At 49.5% G+C, this 20151-nt stretch overlaps 1 protein-coding gene across 3 annotated transcripts in view; it reads left to right on the forward strand.

Moving 5' to 3' along the window:
- Window positions 1-7631: 7631 nt before the first annotated feature.
- The window catches only part of SLC6A17 (solute carrier family 6 member 17), a 55839-nt gene continuing 43319 nt past the window's right edge, over window positions 7632-20151 (forward strand). The window contains exon 1 of one of the 3 annotated variants that reach the window (XM_012178162.4): window positions 7632-8268. The gene's annotated coding sequence lies outside the window, so the exon portion shown is untranslated. Of the gene's footprint in view, window positions 8269-9530; window positions 9635-20151 lie in introns of those variants that run through there. The other 2 variants (XM_012178160.4, XM_060401390.1) reach the window with 2 other exon arrangements.

Genomic DNA, 20151 nt, shown 5'->3' on the forward strand with positions numbered 1-20151 from the left:
CTAGATGGCCTGATTTGCAAGGCAGAGTTCCAGGTGCTGTTCCATCTGCACGGGACCCCAGGACAAAGACCTCTGTCCTGAGGTCTCCCTTCCAAGCCCCTGGCCCAGCTCCTCACTATGTATCATCACTACCACCACCATCATCCTCATCACCACCACCATCACCATCACCACAGCAACAGTTACATGTACAGAGTCTTTATTGTACACCAGGCTGCTGTTAGAAAGGTAATACTTGCGGGTGGGGGGGAACTCAATTATTCTCCCCATTGTGCAGATGAGAACAATTGGCCCTGAGGGTTCCTCAGTTCAGTTCAGTTCAGTCGCTCAGTCATGTCCAGCTCTTTGTGGCCCTATGGACTGCAGCACTTCAGGCTTCCTTGCCCATCACCAACTCCCAGAGCTTACTCAAACTCATGTCCATAGAGTTGGTGATGCCATCCAACCATCTCATCCTCTGTTGTCCCCTTATCCTCCTGCCTTCTATCCTTCCCAGCATCAGGGTCTTCTCCAGTGAGTCAGTTCTTCGCATCAGGTGGCCAAAGTATTGGAGTTTCAGCTTTAGCATCTGTCCTTCCAATGAATATCCAGTCTGACTTCCTTTAGGATGGTCTAGTTGGATCTCCTTGCATCCAAGGTACTCTCAAGAGTCTTCTCCAACACCAGAGTTCTAAACCATCAATTCTTCAGCATTCAGCTTTCTTTTTAGTACAACTCTCACATCCATACATGACTACTGGAAAAACCATAGCCTTGACTAGTCGGATCTTTGTCAGTAAAGTAATGTCTCTGCTTTTTAATATGCCGTATAGGTTGGTCATAACTTTTCTTCCAAGGAGCAAGCGTCTTTTAACTTCATGGCTACAGTTGCCATCTGCAGTGATTTTGGAGCCCAAGAAAATAAAGTCTGCCACTGTTTCCACTGTTTCCCCATCTATTTGCCTTGAAGTGATAGGACCGGACCTGAATGTTGAGCTTTAAGCCAACTTTTTTACTCTCTTTCAGTTTCATCAAGAGGCTTTTTAGTTCTTCTTCGCTTTCTGCCATAATGGTGGTGTCATCTGCATATCTGAGGTTATTGCTATTTCTCCCAACAATCTTGATTCCAGCTTCTGTTTCATCCATCCCAGCATTTCTCATGATGTACTCTGCATATGAGTTAAATAAGCAGGGTGACAATACACAGCTTTGATGTACTCCTTTCCCAATTTGGAACCAGTCTGTTGTTCCATGTCCAGTTCTAACTGTTGCTTCTTGACCTGCATACAGATTTCTCAGGAGGCAGGTCAGCTGGTCTGGTATTTCCATCTCATGAAGAATTTTCCACAGTTTGTTGTGATCCACACAGTCAAAGCTCTGGTATAGTCAATAAAACAGATATTTTTCTGGAACTCTCTTGCTTTTTTGATGATCCAATGGATGTTGGCAATTTCATGTCTCATTCCTTTGCCTTTTCTAAATCCAGCTTGAACATCTGGAAGTTCACGGTTTATGTACTGTTGAAGCCTGGCTTGGAGAATTTTGAGCATTACTTTACTAGCGTGTGAGATAAGTGCAATTGTGTGGTAGTTTGAACAGTCTTTGGCATTGGAATGAAAACTGACCTTTACCAGTCCTGTGGCCACTGCTGAGTTTTCCAAATTTGCTGGGATATTGAGTGCAACACTTTAACAGCATCATCTTTTACGATTTGAAATAGTTCAACTAGAATTCCATCATCCCCACTAGCTGTGTATGTAGTGATGCTTCTTAAGGCCTACTTGAGTTCACATTCCAGGATGTCTGGCTCTAGGTGAGTGACCACACCATCATGGTTATCTGGGTCATAAAGATCTCTTTTGTATAGTTCTTCTGTGTATTCTGGACTTCCCTGGTGGCTCAGATGGTAAAGTGTCTTCCTACAATGTGGGAGACCCGGCTTCAATCCTTGGGTTGGGAAGATCCCCTGGAGAAAGAAATGGCAACCCACTCCAGTATGCTTGCCTGGAAAATCCCACGGACAGAGGAGCCTAGTAGGCTACAGTCCATGGGGTGGGAAAGAGTCGGACACGACTGAGCTACTTCTCTTTCACTTTCTGTGTATTCTTGCCACCTCTTCTTTATATCTTCTGCTTCTGTTAGGCCCATACTATTTCTGTCCTTAATTGTGCCTATCTTTGCATAAAATGTTCCCTTGGTATCTCTAATTTTCTTAAAGAGATCTCTAGTCTTTCCCATTCTATTGTTTTCCTCTATTTCTTTGCATTAATCACTGAGGAAGGCTTTCTCATCTCTCCTTGCTATTCTTTGGAACTCTGCGTTCAAATGCATTTCTCCTTTGCCTTTGGCATCTTTTCTTTATCAGCTATTTGTAAGGCCTCCTCAGACAGCCATTTTGCCTTTTTGCATTTCTTTTTCTTGGGGTGGTCTACATCACTGCCTCCTGCACCATGTCTTCAGGCACTCTGTCAGATCTAATCCCTTGAATTTATCTGTCACTTCCACTGTATAATTGTAAGGGATTTGATTTAGGTCATACCTGAATGGTCTAATGGTTTTCCCTACTTTCTTCAATTTAAGTCTGAATTTGGCAATAAGAAGTTCATGATCTGAGCCACAGTCAGCTCCCTGGTCTTGTTTTTGCTGACTGTATAGAGCTTCTCCATCTTTGACTGCAAAGAATATAATCAAGCTGATTTTGGTATTGACCATCTGGTGATGTCCATGTGTAGAGTCTTCTCTTGTGTTGTTGGAAGAGGGTTCCTAGGTTAGTCAAAATGGGGTGAATTATGAACACTGGCACCTCTACTGCAGGGGCCAATTTTTTCAGCTCAGATTTCGTTCTCCTGTGATAGGCATTGTCCTCTCACTCCTGACTTCTCTCTGTCTTCTTTCTTGCCCCTCTTGCTCCTCCTGCCCCTTAGAAGTAAGCAATGCCCTGCACCCCTCAAATTCTGTCGGATTGACTTTTATGTACTTCCTCTGCCATCTTTTCCTCCACTTAACGAACCCTTTTATGCTTATGACTCCCCAGTTGCATCTCCACCCTCTTTCCTGGACTTTATGCTCATATTTGAAATCACACCTTACCTTTTCAGCAAATCTTTACGGAGCGTCTACTCTGTGTTGAAGGTGGTCTCTGCTGCGTGGAGCTTACACCCAAGCCACGGAGATTGTGCCTCAGCCCCAGCCACACCAGCAGGTCCTCATTCACAAGCATGATGAGGGCTGCAAAGAAGAAGCTATGTCCACCTGGGAGATGCACTGGACTCTTCTCTAGGTCAGGAGAGGCTCGTGAGGAAGTAGGGTTTAAGTGAATTCTGTGGGGGAGTAGGTGGGGAACGGGAGAACAGGAGGAGACTTAGTGGCTTTGGGCAGAGAGGGCAGAAGGCCTGGAGGCTGAGTCAGGAGAGAGTGGGTGAGCAGGAGAGCTGAGAAGGTTGTGTAGATAGTGGGCTGCAGAGAAGGCCGTGGGGAGAAGGGTGTGAAATAAGGCTGGAGATGACAAGGAGCCTTGAAGGACCTGTTAAAGATGTGGGCAAGAGTCTGCAGGCTGGCGATGAGGGTGAGCATATCTGTGCTTCTAAAAGATCACGCTCACTGCTGCGTGGAGAAAAGGGCACAGGACTGAAGTCAGAGTCAGGAGGTGAGAGTGAGAGTTAATGCGGCCAGTGATTATTGCCTGGCCTAGGGTTGTAGCAGCAAAGTTCAAGAGAACTGGCCAGATCCAGAGGTATTTAGGAGAAAAAGTCTCCAGGATTTAGGGATAGATTTTGTGAGGGAGTGAGAAAGCAGCAGCAGGTCTCAAAGATCCCCAACAACGAAACCGTGTCTCTTACATCTATCTGCACTGGCAAGCAGGTTCTTTACCACTAGTGTCATATGGGAAATCTGCTTCATTCCCGATATGGCTTATTATCTCATGACTTTCTTCCCCAATGCTCCTCCATTCTGCTCCTGTTTCTAGATTCTTTATTGTGGTTAGTGACAATACAATCACCCAATAAATAATACCACTAATAACTGTAATTTATTAAGCACATGTTATATCAGATGTGATACCAGATATTTTAAAAGAATAATCTTCTCTGATCACCATAACAACTTTATGGGGTATGTGTTATTCATTTTACAGATGGGGAAATTGAGGCTCAGAAAGGTTATGTAACTTCTTCAAGGTTTCTAGTAAATGGCAGCTGCTGGGGTCCAGCCCCGGTGGATCCAGGGTGATTCGAAGGTGGGGACGGAGTCAGCGTCTTTGGAAAAATACATATTTAATCACAGATATAGAGAGATTAGAAATGGATAGTGTAGTAGGAAGATTAGTGGAGAAAAAGAGGCTGAATAACTTGGATTACATGGAATAGCATCCATGCTCCAGATGGGAATTCAGCCAGAAAAACGGGAGCAAGAAAGAAGCGACATGGGGGAATCAGTCTTTCCGGAAACTGACCCGATTTCTTTATTTTTGAGTTTGCTTATATACCTTTTGTTACACATAGGGATGAATACAGAGTCACGCGGGGGTCAGCAGTCCTGGTCTTTATCAAAATCAGGTGCTTCACATAAATGTATAAAAAAAGGTCTTAGGGATATTACATCATCTTCTGGCCATGAGTGAGACCTGCTGACATTTTATGATCCTTTCTTTCTGATAACCAAAAAACTTATTTTTTCCAAGTGTGTTTTTTCTCAAACCAGGCACCACCCTCCAAATAAAGTTGCATTCCTATAGGGTGAGGGTGTAGTGAGTTACAATCAAGAAAGGAATTTATTTAACCCAAGGTTAACATGATTAGTCTCAAAGGTTAATACTTATTTCTCCTATATACTTAAAGGTTAATACTTATTTCTCCTATATGTTAGTTATATTCATTATAAGTGTAGGGAACATGGAGATTTAGCAGCAAACATCAGCCCAACAAATGAAAATCCTTTCACCAATGCTCCCCTTAAGATCTATTTAGTCTTAAGATATGATAAAGTTACATTCTTACATAGCAAGGACACAGTGGTTTATAACAAAGTACAGTGATCTATTACAAAAGAGAAAATCCATTAACTCAAAAAGTCTAGTATTGCTAACATCAAAAACTACTGTATTTCCTTTTCTATATTCCAAATACATTGATTAATATATTCCCAAGTGCCTAAGGATATGGAGGCCTGGTGGTAATCATTGACTCAACAAGAAGAAAAAGCCCTATGCTGATTAAGACTCAAAATACTCCAAAACTCTCTGTGCTGTTTATAATTGAGAGGTAGTAACAATCATGTGGCAGGAGTATGGATAATCCTGTCACACAAGCTAGTCTGTCAGCAGAGAGGTTTGACCTGAAACATCCTTGTCCCACCCAGAGCAGGGAATTAGCAGCAATTATTGACACAACAAATGAAGAACCCTTCACCAATATAATTCCTAACCAACACACTATACTAATAATTTCTAACTCCCCAAAAGAATTTGCCTTTAGTAAGTCTAAAACATCTCATGCCTCTCAGATTGGGAGGCTGTAAACAATCACATGTGGCCGGACAAACCTATATAGGTGGGCTAGATAACTTTCAGAGGAGTCCGTAAGTTGAAACACTCTTGTCACGCCCAAGAATTTTTATTGCCTTGGAGCTGTGCGTTTACTCCTTCTCCGAGAGAAACGGTTATGGGGAGAGCCCCCCATAAAGTCAGAAGTGTAAGTGACAGCATAAAACAGACTCTGGTTTTGGGGTTAGATGCTCGGGAACAGGGGTTTCCTGAGGCTTGATCACGCCTTTGCGTATGCCAAGCCTCGTTCCTCATGACCTTTGCCATGGGCGGAATTCCTCACGCTGGCCCCCGGCAGGCAGCCATGATGAAAATGTCGGTCTGTACGACTCCAAAGTCCTTCTCCTTACCCCTCACCACACCACCTTCAAGTTCTGTGCCTTACAACCACCCTTCTCAGACTCTTTCCTTCCCTCTCCCACACCAGGTCAGCCATCACAGGTTTACCTTCTCCAGGGTCTGGGTTCCTTGGACGGGGGCTTCAAGAGGCTGCTCCCAGGCAGACCCCTCCCTCTCCTGGCCCACTCCGCCTACGTCTGCCATCAGAGGCCCCAGAACCTCGCATTGACGCGGGGCTGTGCGTCAAGCCTTCTGTATCACTTGCTACTGCCTGCCATGCCCCTCCACCCCCTATGCATGGCTGGCTAGATCCACCAGAGTGGAAGCTCCAGGAGGGCAGGGATCATTATCTGTCTTGTTCTCTGCCTTATCCTCAGGGCCTAGAATGGAGTCAGGCAAACAGCAGGCTAGCACTAATTAGTGGTTGAATGAAGAGATAAATGTCTATCAGAAGATAATTTATGGGGGACTCAAGTTTTCACAAGTCTCACGAGTAGAGGCACTGATGGCTTTTTGTTCCAGATCATCTTTTTTGAGGAGATTCACACAGCAAACAGCCTTGAAAGGTAGAGATAGTGTCTCCCCCAGCAGAGGGCAGTTTTGTTTGTCCTCCAGTATAATAAATATAAGGTCTCCCTTGGGGGCAAATTGGCAGGTTCGCAGCCGATGGTAAAAGGCTGGGGAGTCTTCACATTAGATGCAAGGGTAAAATCTCAGAACCCTCAGAATTCATGACAATGGTCCTATTGCCTTTCAGTAGGACAACTGATAGAGCCTCCACCTCCCATTACTCCCAGACACCTGCCTCTAGTGCCAACGTCCCCTTAGTGTCCTCTAGAGCTGAGTTAATTCATCCAGGCTGCCCACACAGCCTTCCAAGTCCCCGAGGAATGGCTCCCACCTCCCTAGCTGCACCTGCTCTCAGCCCGCCCCTGCTCCATATCAGGCAGTCATCCCAGCTGCATACCTTCTCCGCTCCCTTGCATCCTTGCCCTTATCATGCTGTCCCCTCCACAAGGGTCATCCTTACCCCTTTCCACTGAAATCCTGTCACTGCTTGTGGCCAGGATCCTGTCTCATCTCCTCCGTAAGTCCTCACTTTACTCATCTTGTAGGGTTCTCCCATCCTTCTGTCTTGAATTATGGGTTCCTAGGTAAACCCCACTCTGTCTCTCCCAGAGGTTCCACACCCTTATCTCCCAGAGCAGTGATCTTTGCACCTCCTGCAGCCTCCCCCTTACATAGGAGCTCAGGAGATGAGTGACGTCTTGAGGAGCTGAACCACACACGGAAGGATCTTGAGGAGTGGTAAGGTGGAAGGACAGTGGAGTGGGGAATTGAGAAGAGAGTGAACAGAAGCATGGAGGTGGAAGTGGCCAGGGCAGGGGAATAACCAGGTTTGGCTGGTGCTGAGTTCATATCAGACAGCCGAAAGAGATGGGCCTGGAAAGATGAAGGACGTGAGGCGCAGGCTCAGGAGGGCCTTGGCCATGGGGGTCCCATTTCTCTTTTAGGGCAGAATCTGGTACTGCTTCTCCAGGGTCTGGGTTCCTTGGCCGGGGGCTTCAGGAGGCTGCTCCCATGCAGACCCCTCCCTCTCCTGGCCCACTCCGCCTACGTCTGCCATCAGAGGCCCCAGAACCTCGCATTGACGCGGGGCCGCGCGTGAGTCAGGCCTGCGTCACGGCGCCCCGCCGTCAGGGTGGCCTTTCGCAAAGCGAGGGAACAGTGCGCGCAGCGCTGCGCTCCGCCCCGCTCCGTTCCGCTCCGCAGAGCCGGCGCGGCCCGAGTGCAGGGAGGTTGGCACTGGGCTCCGGCGCCTGCAGCCTCACGCGCTCCCTCCGCAGCGGTACCTGGGTTCACGGACCGCTCCCCCGAGGCCCGAGCACGGCGCGGGCGGGAGACCGACCGGGACCGGCGGCGAGGGAGGGAACGAGGAGTGATCAGAGTCGCGTGCGCCCGTGCGCGGCTCCGGGTCTCCTCCCAGCCCCGGCTGGGGCCGGTCGCCGCCACACTCGGACTGCTCGTGGGAGGGGCTGTGCGCCCGCCACCCGTCGGGGACCGAAGCTGCTCGGTCCGAGTGCAGGAGCCGAGACCGCGCTACGACCCACGCGGGACAGGTGAGTCGCTGTCCGCGCCCCGCCTGGCTTTATGGGACCAGCCGCCGCAACTTCAGCTGTTCCGGCCCCGCCCCAGCCAGGGAGGCCTAAGGACTGAGGTGCGAGGCGGCGCTGCCCCGGTATCCGCCTGGCTGTGCGAGGGCCCCAGCCACTTGATCCGCCGTTGCCTGGCGACGGAACCTTGAGGCCCGAGCTTCTCCGGCGCTTCGCGGGTGCCCTGCGCCCCGCTCACGGGGTGGACACCCGGCTTCACCTTCCCTGGCCCAGGAGGGCCGAAGAACTCCAGAGGTAATCGGGCAGAGCTGCCGAGGCAAGCGCGCGCGGAGGACCGGGGAGGAGGCCCGGCAAGAACCGCCGCCTAGAGCTGCGCGCCTAGGGTGCAGTTCTCACCGGGAGTCTCCTGCGCGGCTGGGGACCCCAGCCCCAGCCACTCGGCTTCAGGCCCATGACCTTGACAGTAACATTGGCAAGAGAAGCAGAGCGCTCGCGCCTGAGATAAATATTTAATTCCCAGTCTTGGGGCTGGTCCTGGCTGAAGTCGAAGCTAGATAGCAGAGAGCCCATGCTCCCTCCAGGGAAGCGCGTCTGGGAACGGAATGGCGGAGATGCGGACGTAGGTGCGCGAGGTGCAGGTCTGGAGGGGGCGCCGCTTCGGGAGCGAGGCCTCTGCCACGTTTATTCCTGTGCACACCGTGCTCTCCAGCGGCGCGCGATGCTTGTAGTGCTCCAGGGTGGATCGCTCCCGCAGGGGCGCGGCCACCTGCTCTTTCCTTTTAAGGCTCAGACAGCCCCATTAGGGCTGCAAGTGTTCAGAAATCCCGAGGCCACTCACCTTACAGAATCCAGTCGCTGTCAAGGAGAGTTAAAAAAAAAAATGTTCTCTTTCCTCTTTCGTTCTTTGAGAAAATTTTTATCGGATCGTTTAGATTAAGGAATTTCTAGCCGAAGCTACCTTTGGGCAATTCAACTGTGAACACGAGGCGAGTGGGTTTGGGTTAGGGAGATAGGTCAGGGGTGTAGAGAAGGAAGCTTGTTTTGAGGGCATTGCTTCTGTTAATGGGAACTTTCAGGAACTAAAAAAATCCTGAAATGCTCCCCCTGACCCAATTCAACCAAAACTTTAGTTATACTGTATTGGACTGATGTCTGAAGAACAAGGTCAGAGTGAGTGGTGGTTAACAGAGGGCTTCTTGTGTCTCATGCTGTGCTTGCATTATTGCATGATAGGCTGAAGTGGACCTGGGCAGGAAGAGCTTTGAGGTCATACCTACTTGTCCTTGGCTGTGGCCCATCCATGGGTACCATCAGAGGCTCAGCTCCTCTGCTGGCTTTTTCTCTAATGGAGCAGCTGTGGCTAAGTAGGTGGTGAGTTTCAGCAAATCCTTGCAGCTCAGCCTGGAGGGTGACTCAGTGCAGAAGGCAGATTGTGCCCACCAGCCTGATCGGAGTGAGTGTTTGGCCTGAGTCACATGCAGAGTTGTGTGTCAGCTATTTGTGAGTTGAATGAAGCTCTTTACTGGGACTTGTGAGTGACAAGGACCCAAGCTTCCAGTGTTTTGACGTCACCGACCGAAGGTGAGCAAGTCTCCAGAGTGAGCTAAGCAGAGATCTGGCTACTGGGCAAGTGTCCTGGAGCTGTGAGCCCATGGGAAAGGTGAGCAGGGCCGGGTTGGGGGAGGGGAGAGTGGAAGAGAGGGTTGGGGTGTGGGGGGAGGAGACCCGGTGATTTCAGTGAGAACTGGGCCCAGTGCTCTGCCATGTGCCAGTGTGGGGTGACCTTGGGCAAGTCCCTCACCTCCCGAGGCTCGATCTCCTCCACTGTAGAGCAGGGAGGCCAGTAGTACCTTTTCTGCAGGCTTATTTTTAAGCCCAGTGCTAGACACCTAGCAGATGCTCATTAAATGTTAGTTCCGCACCCCTTTCCTCATGGATCTTAATCAGAAGTGAGTCTTTCTCTTCCTGTCCTTGTTTCTTGGTGTGAGAGGGATGAAAGTGGCAGGGCTTTCCATGTGGTTGAGAAGGACCTATAGTGCAGCTTAAAACTGACCTATTTCCAACCCTCAAGTGTCCCCTGGGAGATCTTGAGTGGGGAAGCCTGAGTAAGAGCAGGGCGGTGGAATGTGGAGTCGGGTGGTGGGGGTGGGTAGGGGGTGGGCAGAGCTGTGCTGGGGCCGCTGGGTGCTGACCTAAGATGTGTGCCCCTCAAGAGCAAAGAAAATCAGGGGACCCCCCAGGACAGCAAGAAAGAAGCCATGCTGACTCAGGGAACTCTAGCCTGTGACTGGAAATGCATGTATGTGAGTGTGTGTGTGTGTGTGCACGTGCGTGTGCACGTGTGTGCATGCTCATGAGAGTGAGTGGTACATGTACCCTGGAATCACTGCCCTCCCAGTTGCATCTGGGAGCAAATTCCAAGGATGATACAATAAATACAGAGAGGAGATGAGAGGAATCCTAAGAAGCAAGTTCTTTCTGTCTGTGCAGCTTCCTTTTCCTCGTGCTCCTTCCTGTCCAGATTTGCTGCAGCAGAACGATGCATCATTAATCCCTTCAAAGCTGTTAAGATAAGCAGCAGAACAGTTTAAAAGGAAGATGGATTTTGTCTTTTCCTAAACCAGGTCTGAGTTATTGCTCACTCTCAGGCTGGGCTGCAAGAAATCCTTACAAAAATTTCTGGAGCACCAGGATGGGGAAAAATTCTGTTATTATAGATTCCTTTTACATCAGCCTTCTTTAGTCTGGCATCCCTTCTGACTTCCAGAGGTCAGAAGCACAGTACCACGGGTAGCTCTGTGGTAGTGCATGCCCCGTGATCGCAGGTGGGATGGTCATCTGTGGGGAAATGCCTGCTTGGCCTGCTTTTAGGAGGGCTGAGTGCTGGATCTTTTCACTTTCATGCATTGGAGAAAGAAATGCCAACCCACTCCAGCGTTCTTGCCTGGAGAATCCCAGGGATGGTGGAGCCTGGTGGGCTGCCGTCGGACACGACTGAAGCGACTTAGCAGCAGCAGCAGCAGCAGCAGCAGCAGCAGCAGCAGAGTGCTGGGTGCTTAGCACACAGTGATAATATCTAAGTTTTTATTGAAGCTTCTGAGCTGTGCTAAATGCTTCATTCATTTACTATCTCATTTAACCTTCATTACAGTCCCAGGAGGCATATTATTGCTCTCAGCAGTTTACAGATGTGGGACTTGAATTCAGAGAGGTTAAATAATTTGCTCAAGGTCACACGGTAGTGGGTGGCAACCTGAGAATTTGCATTCAGGTCTGTTAGTTTCCAGACTTCATGTTCTTGATGTCTATGTGATGTGAATCCATAATAAGTTCTTAATAAATTTTTGCTGACAACATAGGTATTTACCCAAACAAGGTTGTCTAAACCTGTGAGTTTGTTTCTTTAAGCTGTTGCTCTGAGAAGAGGGACATGAACCTCCACTAATGGGAAATTGGTAGAGAAGGAGCATACCCCAGTTTCTAAGGGGGAATACAGTATGTGGTCCCAGGTTGGTTGGAATCCAGAAGAACATCCCAGGCGCCGTCTCGATGCTTTACTGTCCTGTCCATCTTTCTCTTCCTGATCGCTACCACCCCAACCTCATTCCTATAAAGTCTGTCCCAGTCTGGAGTTGTTTTTAGGAGCAGTGAAGGAAGAGTCAGAACAAATGTGAGGATGCCTGAGGATTTTTGCTTCTGCAGTACAAAGGGCAGCCAGTCACTGGTGGGCTCTGATGTGTCAGGTCTCTCTGCTGGAGAGTGTGTGCCAGGGACCTGCAGCAGTTTCTGGTGAGGCCCCAGACCCCAGAGTGAAACTGCTAACCCTCCAAGGTCATTGGCAGCAGTGGCGGCAAGGGCTGCCCAGGGGGATGCTGCTTGCTTCCTGGTCCTGTCCCATGGAGCCTGTGCTCCTCACCCTTGGGGCTCCACCACGTGCGTCCTTGACTCTTCTGGGAAACTTGGTCTCTGATTCTTTCTGCTTCTCCATCTCTTCTCTCTCTGAGAAATCACCTGGAAGAATAGGTCCCTACTCTCCTAGCCTGCCTCGCATCTTTGAGCCCTCTTTGTTCACGATGGGGAAGTTTCTGAAAGTGAGGGTGGATTGTTGAAAGGTAAGCGCCCCCAGGGAACAAAGAAGTCTTCTTGGAAGCCCTTGCTCCATAGACAGCCATTTTGAGGAGATACAGTCTTTGGGTAATTCTCTCTCCCATCCCCCATCCCCCATGAGTAATTTTAAAAATTAAGATATGGTCCATCTCTGGATAAATTCAGTTATTAAAAAATATAGTTAGATATTCACTGTGCACAGAAAATTCACATGTGAAAACGTGAGCCCAGGTGTAAGATGCATTACTGTACCAAATTATTCTCATGTTTAAAACCAGGTACGTTTTGTTAGAGAACAATCCTGTGTCAGATGAGGCTTGGGCAGCGTGAGTCCCCAGCTTGGGAGCTGAGACTGAAAATGCTTTTGCTCTGAGCCCACTTGTGGAGTGAGGATGGGGCAAGCGTGGGGCCAGAGGAAGTAACACCCCAGCTTCCAGGCCTGGAAGTCATTGAATCGACTGCATCTGACCCACTGAGTTGCCACTCTGTCTTCCACAGCCTACTCACAGTTCATTTGAAGATAAGTTTCCTTTTGCTGTATTCCATCATTTCTAATTACGGGTTTAATTGGAACTTCTGTTGGATTCTGTACACCACTAATTTGCCACCTATTATTTCACTTGCAAATAGAATCTATTGGTCCACACCCCAAATTCCTGCTGGCTGCATTTTCTCTTTAGTTATTGACTTCTGGGCTCCTGTGGTTTTAAATCCAACTCCAGGCTAGCAGTGCTGTTTGGTAAAGCTACCATTCAGGGGATGTGAACAGTCATCTGATGCGATGGCTCCAGCAGGTGCTGCCAGGTGAGTGCTCAGGGAAGACATGGATCTCCTCTTCCTGGGGGTCTACAGGGAGGACAGCATGCTCCTGTAACGGGCAGCCAGCGCTGGCTTTCAGAATGGCCCGATGGGTGCTGTCCACGGTCCTGGCACACCTCTGAGACAGCCTGCCAGCTAGTAGTTTGGGGACTCCTTTAGAACCACTGGAAGGAATCTCCTTGACCAGTCCCCCAGTTTCCATTATGCTTTTAGCTTTGGGAATGGACCTGGCCAAGTAAGAAAGCTCCTGAACTCCAGGAGGAATGATGGTAGATGGACTTGCTCCATTGTTGACTTGCTGAATGAGATTCACGTGTGTCGCTTTGCAGTGTGGCACAGTGCACTGGAGAACTTCCTAACCAGGGCCCCAGATGGGGGGCATGTGGCCCAGAGGTAATGACACCTTCATCCCCTGGAATAGCCTTGAAGGGCCTAGAATGGAGAAGCCTCTCCATTTACCCAATGTGCCGTGGCAGTATTCTCTTCTCTGTGCGTCATCACGTGTGGAAGACTGGAAAGCACCAAAGTCTGGAAGAGTGCGGACTACTGAGTGAGGCAGACCACAGCTTGGATTGTCTCATCTGTTTCATGGCTGGGTAATCTAGTACGTGGTAGTTATCTAGTATACCGTAGTTATCTTCCCTTAGCTTAGGCTTCTTCATCTGTAAAATGAGCATTCCATCTTACCCCAAGTTGTTTTGGAGATAAATAACATATGGAAGGACAGTAGGTCTTCAAACGTGTGCTCCCTCCGCTGCGATCTCAGGTGGCTGGTGACTTGCTCCTGATGGGGGTGCCTTTCTGCCCACCCCTCCACAAAGCCGTGCTGAAGGCTGCTGGGGAAAGAGACACAAACGTTTCTGGTCCTCAGGAAGGAGACATCATGTTGGGACTGTAATTAGGAGTTTCTGATCACTATTCTTTCAAGTGCTCTTCGGCAGTCTGGTGGGTAATTTAGGTAATTGGACACCCGTGATTCCTTCTGTCTTTCTCTGGAACAAGAGGAAATAGTGGCTGTAAGAAAATCCAGCTCAGAGGATTAGGGCAGAGGTTGTAAGGACCCATCTGTTGCCACTGTGGGCCTCCCACAAATAAGAAAAGCAGGGAATCAGGCTTTTGCTTGTCACTCTTGGACTTTTTGTTTTCACAACTGACTTAAAAAATAATTTTTTTTTCTAAATCAGGACAGTTTCATGGGTCTTCTGTTCGGGGCCTGTATACATTTCAGTACCCTGGGTCCTCTGTTTTCCTCTCTTTAAAACCTCAACCTTATCCAATAGCCTGGCCCAAGTCACTACCATCTCTAACCTACCTGCTTTTTCTTTTTAAGATTTATGTAGTTGATGTACAACACTGTGTTAATTTCTGCTGTATAGCAATGCGATCCAGTTATTCATATGTATACATACTTTTTCATATTCTCTTCCATTATGGTTTATCACGGGTTACTGAGCATAGTTCCCTGTGCTGTACAGCAGAACCTTGCCATTTATGCATCCTATATGTGATAGTTTGCATCTGCTAATCCCAGACTCCTAATCCATGTGCTTTTTAACTTGTACTCCATCCATCCCTTTAAAAACAGTCTTCTGTTCGAGGGAAGACCCACACTCCTTTCCATGGTTGATGAGTCCTGCCTGCTCAGGCTGCCAGCTATTCTCCTGTCTCAGCATATCTGACTCTACCCTGGCTTAGGATGCTCTAAGCATAGCACCTGTGTGGCTCCTGCCTTGGACCTTTGCACTTTCTGTTCCCCCTGTCGTGATTGCTTCCCCACGATATCCTGGCTTGTGCTCTCACATTTTCAGGTCTTTAGCAGAGTTGCTTTCCAATACCCCCTATACATTATAGCATCCCTACCTCACTCTATCCCCTGTATATGTTTATTTGATGTCACTATGGATATAGTTTATGCCTATATATACGATATTCCCTGGTAACTCAGCTGGTAAAGAATCCCCACCTGCAATACAGGGGACCCCGGTTCGATTCCTGGGTTGGGAAGCTCTGCTGGAGAAGGGATAGACTACCCACTCCAGTATTCTTGGGCTTCCCTGGTGGCTTGGCTGGTAAAGAATCCACCTGCAAGGCGGGAGACCTGGGTTCAATCCCTGGGTTGGGAAGATCCCCTGGAGGAGGACATGGCAACCCACTCCAATATTATGACCTGGAGAATTCCATGGACTGTATAGTCCATGGGGTTGCAAAGAGTTGGATATGATGAGCGACTTTCACTTTTCATTTTCATGTGATATTAATTTGTATTATATGTGATTTTTATTTGTCCTCTAAATCCCCCAGAGCAGGGACATTGTTTTCTCTGTTCTCTGCTGTACTAGGACAGGGCTTGATGCTCAGTTACTGTTCAGTAAATATCTGTTGAAGGAAATAAAGGACAGGACGGAGGGAAAGAGAGAGGGAAAATACAGAGAAGTTTTTAAATCCCATATTTCAGTAGTATCTCTAGTTCGTCAGAGTCTCTGGGCTCCATTCTCCTTCAGTTCAAGAGAGAAGTGGAAATAAGTTGGAGCTCCAAACACCTGCATCCCCCACTAGCCCCACACGTCCTCAGGTACCACGTGCTTGTTCCAGGCTGGTTCCCGGATGCTGCAAGCACATGGGTGAACGGGGCCTCTGGTTGAGCCCATTTCCCCCATGTTCGCATGTGGAGGGGCAGCTGATGGGGTTTATGGTGTGCTCCCTGTGTTATTTAATTTTATCCTCATGACAGTCCTACGAGGTCAGAGCCTCATCCCCTTCTTTTCAGGTCCAGAAGCTGAAACCAAAAGAGGCTGTAAACCCTCCCAAAGACTCATGACTTGCAAGTGGCTGTGGGACTCAGGCCCAGGTTTCCCTGACTCCAAATCCCATGATCTTTCTGGGACAGTGTGGTGGCTGAGAGATTCTGGAGTCACTTTATGTTGGTGGTTGGGACTCCAGGCCTCCACTTTTGGACTGTGTGCTATATTTCATCGATCCCAAGATGTGTAATTTTGCACAGTGTCACATCTTAAAATCAGAATGTGCAGTCAACAATGTCTCAGATGGGCTGTTGGTCAAGTGGAGTGGTGACCTAGTTGGGTGAAAACCTTCCAGGGACGCTTTCTGGTAAGTTCAAGAAAGTACCAGCACCAAAAAGTCTTAAGTTCAAAGAAATTACAAGTAATGTATCCCCTCTGAGCCTCTACTTCTTCATCTGTAAAATGGGGATAAGAGTGGCACCAGCCTCATACAGCTTTTGGTTGGGTTAAAGGAAATAATGTCTATTCAACACAATGGCTGCTATGGATAGTCAGCCCTCAAGAAGGATAGCCAGCCCTCAAGAAGGATAGCCTATGCGCTGCTGGTCTTTTAAAAACGATTTGTTTATTTATATGGTTGCACTGGGTTTCAGCTGTGGCAGTCAGGGTCGTTGGTTGGGGCAGATGGGATCTAGTTCCCTGACCAGGGACCCACCTGGGCCCTGCATTGGGAGCATGGAGTCTCAGCCACTGGGCTCACGAGAGGAGTCCCCGTGCTGCTTCTGAAACTGTCATGATCACCACTCCACTTTGCCCTCAAGCGCCTAAATTCTAGTGGAAGGCTCAGGCGTCTGAGGGGCAACCACGGTGCTGCGCTTGCTTTCACACTCACTGGGCGTGCATTCCCCCTCACATGACTTGGTAGAACTGAACCAAAAGCTTTTGTTGGCACTGGCCTCTCCCATATTTTCCAGTGCCAGTTCCTCCCCCCGTGGACCATCTGCCCCTTTTCCTGCTTTCCTTCCTCCTTGACTAAGAAAATAAAATATCAGCTGCAGAGAACCTGCTCAGTAAATGCAACAGGAAGGTGAGACGAGATGTAGAAGATTCCACTGGCTCCTTTGCCTGTGTGTTAGCCTCTGGAAGGCTCCACGCCAAGACCATGCCCATCCAGTGATTACTTCTCTGTGGTATGGATGAATCTTGCCTGCAAAGTGGAGACAAGGAGGCACGGATCATAGCTCCTGTATGAAAGGCAAAATGTCTTTGAGCAATGGCCAGACTTCTTCTTAGTTTATGTTAGCTTCAAACAGCTGCTTGGGGCATCACATGCTCCCAGGATCAGAGTATCATGTCAGAAGATGGGAAAATTTGAAGCTGAGAAATAACATCAGATTCTGGAAAATTTGAGGAGTTCAAAATACATCAATTCACTGATTTGCTCACTCAGTTCATTCATATCATATTTATTGAGCACATGTAGTATTTGGTCACCAGAATTTGGCCTTGGAGAAGCAAAGATGCGGTCAGTTGGGATAATGACTGGGGACCATAGCACAAAGCTGGAAAATCTGTGAAATGGAGTCAGAAGTGGCTGTTCTGTTGACTCGATGTTTCAGGAAGCTTTTCTTTCTCTTTCTCCTTCTATCCATGTGATAACCAGATGCAGTTAGTAGGTAAGAGCTGTTCCCTATTTTCCAGATGAGTCAGGGCTAGAAATCTGTCTTCCAAGGCCTAGGGTCCTCCCCACATGTGCTGCAAGGCTGCACCAGATTAGAGCCCCTGGCTGGGCAGACGACTTCTGGTAGGTTTACCACGTCTCTGCTCAGAGCTGTTAGCTTTCCGCCGTCACATCTTTGTTTCAAAGTAGAAGGCCAAAGTTCCGATTTAACATAGGAAGCAGGGAAGCATGCTGTTCCTGGAGGGTGTGCAGGCAGAGACCTCGGAGCATCTGTGAATACCATGTCCTGTCCTGTGCGCCAGGCCCTGCTGGGTGTGGGGCAATGGGGAGGGGCACAGAGCTGATCCATCTTGGGTCCTGCCCTCAGGGAGCCTTGTGGTTCAAAAAGGAATCAGGCCTTAGATAACTAGCTATACTAGAAAGCCAGATGGTAAAAGTAGCAAATAGTCTTACAAGAAGTGTGCTGAGGAAGGGAGAGAAAGGGATGTTCTTTCTCACTAGACAGCTGTGGAAGGCGTCACGTCATTGCTGGGCCTTGAGCTGGACCTTCAAAGACTAGAAGGTCGAAGAGGCAGAGAATGAGGGGTGGTGAGTGGGCCAGGGAGGGGCGGGGAGCCAGGGCCAGGGAGGTGGAAGGGGGCCCACGTGAGGAGCTGCCACGGTGATGCGACGGCAGTGGGTGTGGGGAGACATGGTATCTCCTCCAAAGGCCTGGAGGAGCTGGGCGCCTGATGCTGGCCTTCCATGGAGAGAAGGCCTGACTTAGAGCACGAGGCTGGGAGAGGACAGATCTGAACCCACTGACAGGACTTGGCGATGTGGGGATGGAGGGTGGAGGAGGGAGAGGCCAGGAATGTGCTGGCGCCTGGCTGTGCCTCCTGGGCGAGAAAACCCAAGTTGAGTGGCCACCCCAGGCCAGGGCCTGCCTGGAGCAGTTTGTATCAGTTGACTGCCAGAGGTTCCAATAAGATAGTTAAAAATAATTCGGAGGACAACTTGGGTCTCTTAACAGTCTGATCTGTATTGGGCTCAGTGGAAGCCCAGAGGCTTTGAGGTAATTAGAAAAAGTGTGTGGACCACCACGGCTTGTCACCTGGAAATCAGGAAGCTGTTAAGTTCCCTGAGAGGAAGGGACCTGACCTCGCTTCCTTCTCACCACTGCTTAGTCCTGAGTTGGCCTTGGCTGTATGGCCCAGGGAGCTGGGCGTTCTCCACTGCGCTTCTCTTCTGGGGGCCCATGGCTTCCCTGTGCTGTGGCGGTGGTTTAGTAGCCAAGTCATGTCCAACTCTTTGTGATCCCATGGACTGCAGTCCTCCAGGCTTCTCTGTTCATGGGAGCTTTCAGGCAAGAATACTGGAGTGGAATACGTTTCCTTCTACAGGGGATCTTCCTGATCCAGGGATCTAACCCAGGTCTCCTGTGTTGCAGGCAGATTCTTTACCACTGAGCCACTGGGAAGCCCTGTGATAGAGATTTGCATTTACAGACTTGTAACCCTCTCTCCAGAGTACCCACCCACCCAAGGCAGCAACACTGAGCACCCCCAGGGTTTCAGTGAAGTCAGTCCTCAGGGTCTGAGGTCCTCTTGGCTCCTCTTTCCCCAAGATAGCAGCTTGTCCACTCAGTTCACCTGGGAGGCTCACGTTGAAACTGACTCCTTTGAGTCTGTCCATTGAGTTACCAGGCACCACCTTACTGACCTCAGGAGGCAGGTGCTCAGAGGGTCCCCCTTCCCCAGCTCCTGTGGGGTGGAGAGGCCCCTGGCTTGGCCTTGGTTGCAGGGTGAGCAGCCATCCCCCCGCCCTGCCCCCGTCCCGGGAGTAATTACTGAGTGAGTGCTGTGCTTGAAAGGTTGTTGTGGAGCCATCAGCCCTCTGGCCCCAAGATATTTTTACCTGTCTGCCTCCTAGTCACACTATTTTTTTCTCTTTTTAAGAAGATTCACAGTTCACTCTCCCGGCCTGCTTCTCTCACATGCGCTATTCTGAGCTGTAAGCTGCATCTGTTGCTAAGTGACAGATCTGGCAACCGATGGCTTTCTCGGCATCGTGTTTTAAGCAGCTGAGGCATCCTTCCGGGATGTACCATGGCACCGCATCCTCTGATGTGCCTCTTGGGAAAGCACCTTTACAACCCACCCCATTTACTATGGGGGGCAGTGATTTGAGAACAGAGGGCTGGTGGTCAAAGCATCATCACAGCACCCCAGTGAGCTCTCATCTGGAAGAGGGTGGCCTGACAGACAAACCCAAGGGCCTGCAGTGTCTGGTCCCTGGGACAGGTCACACCTTGCTCACATGCATGTGCGGGAGGAGCACTCCCTGGATATACGCAGAGCTGAAAGGGCCTCCGGGATCATCCAGACCTACCCATTGCACACACAGGGAAAGCAAGGTGTAGAGAGGCCAGGTAATGGTGCCACTTTGCACAGTTGGCTGGTGGTTGGTCAAGCAAGACCAGCACCGAATTGGCCTCCCATTGCCTGGATCACCTCTGGCTCCATGAGCAGCAAAGGCAGGGCAGAGAGGAATCTACCTGCCTGTACCTTCTCTGATCCTGGTGCTTGTCCCTGGCTGAGCTTCAGGGTCGCTGGGTACACGTCAGATTCCCGGGCCCTGGGCTCAAAGCTCACCTTTTGCGGCACAGGGTCTCCAGGCTTCAGGGACCTGGAGGGCTGTGGAGAGGGCAGGTTCTTTGAAGTCACTGCTGCTGCCTCCCCTTTAGACATGGAGAGAGCCCAGGAGTGAGGAGGCGTGGGTGCTGACAGCTGTGTGATGATGGCCATGCCCTGTCCCACCCGAGGCACACCCCTGTGTCACAGAGCTGAC

The sequence above is a fragment of the Ovis aries genome, chromosome 1 (assembly GCF_016772045.2).
Source record: "Ovis aries strain OAR_USU_Benz2616 breed Rambouillet chromosome 1, ARS-UI_Ramb_v3.0, whole genome shotgun sequence".
NCBI classification, from domain to species: domain Eukaryota; kingdom Metazoa; phylum Chordata; class Mammalia; order Artiodactyla; family Bovidae; genus Ovis; species Ovis aries.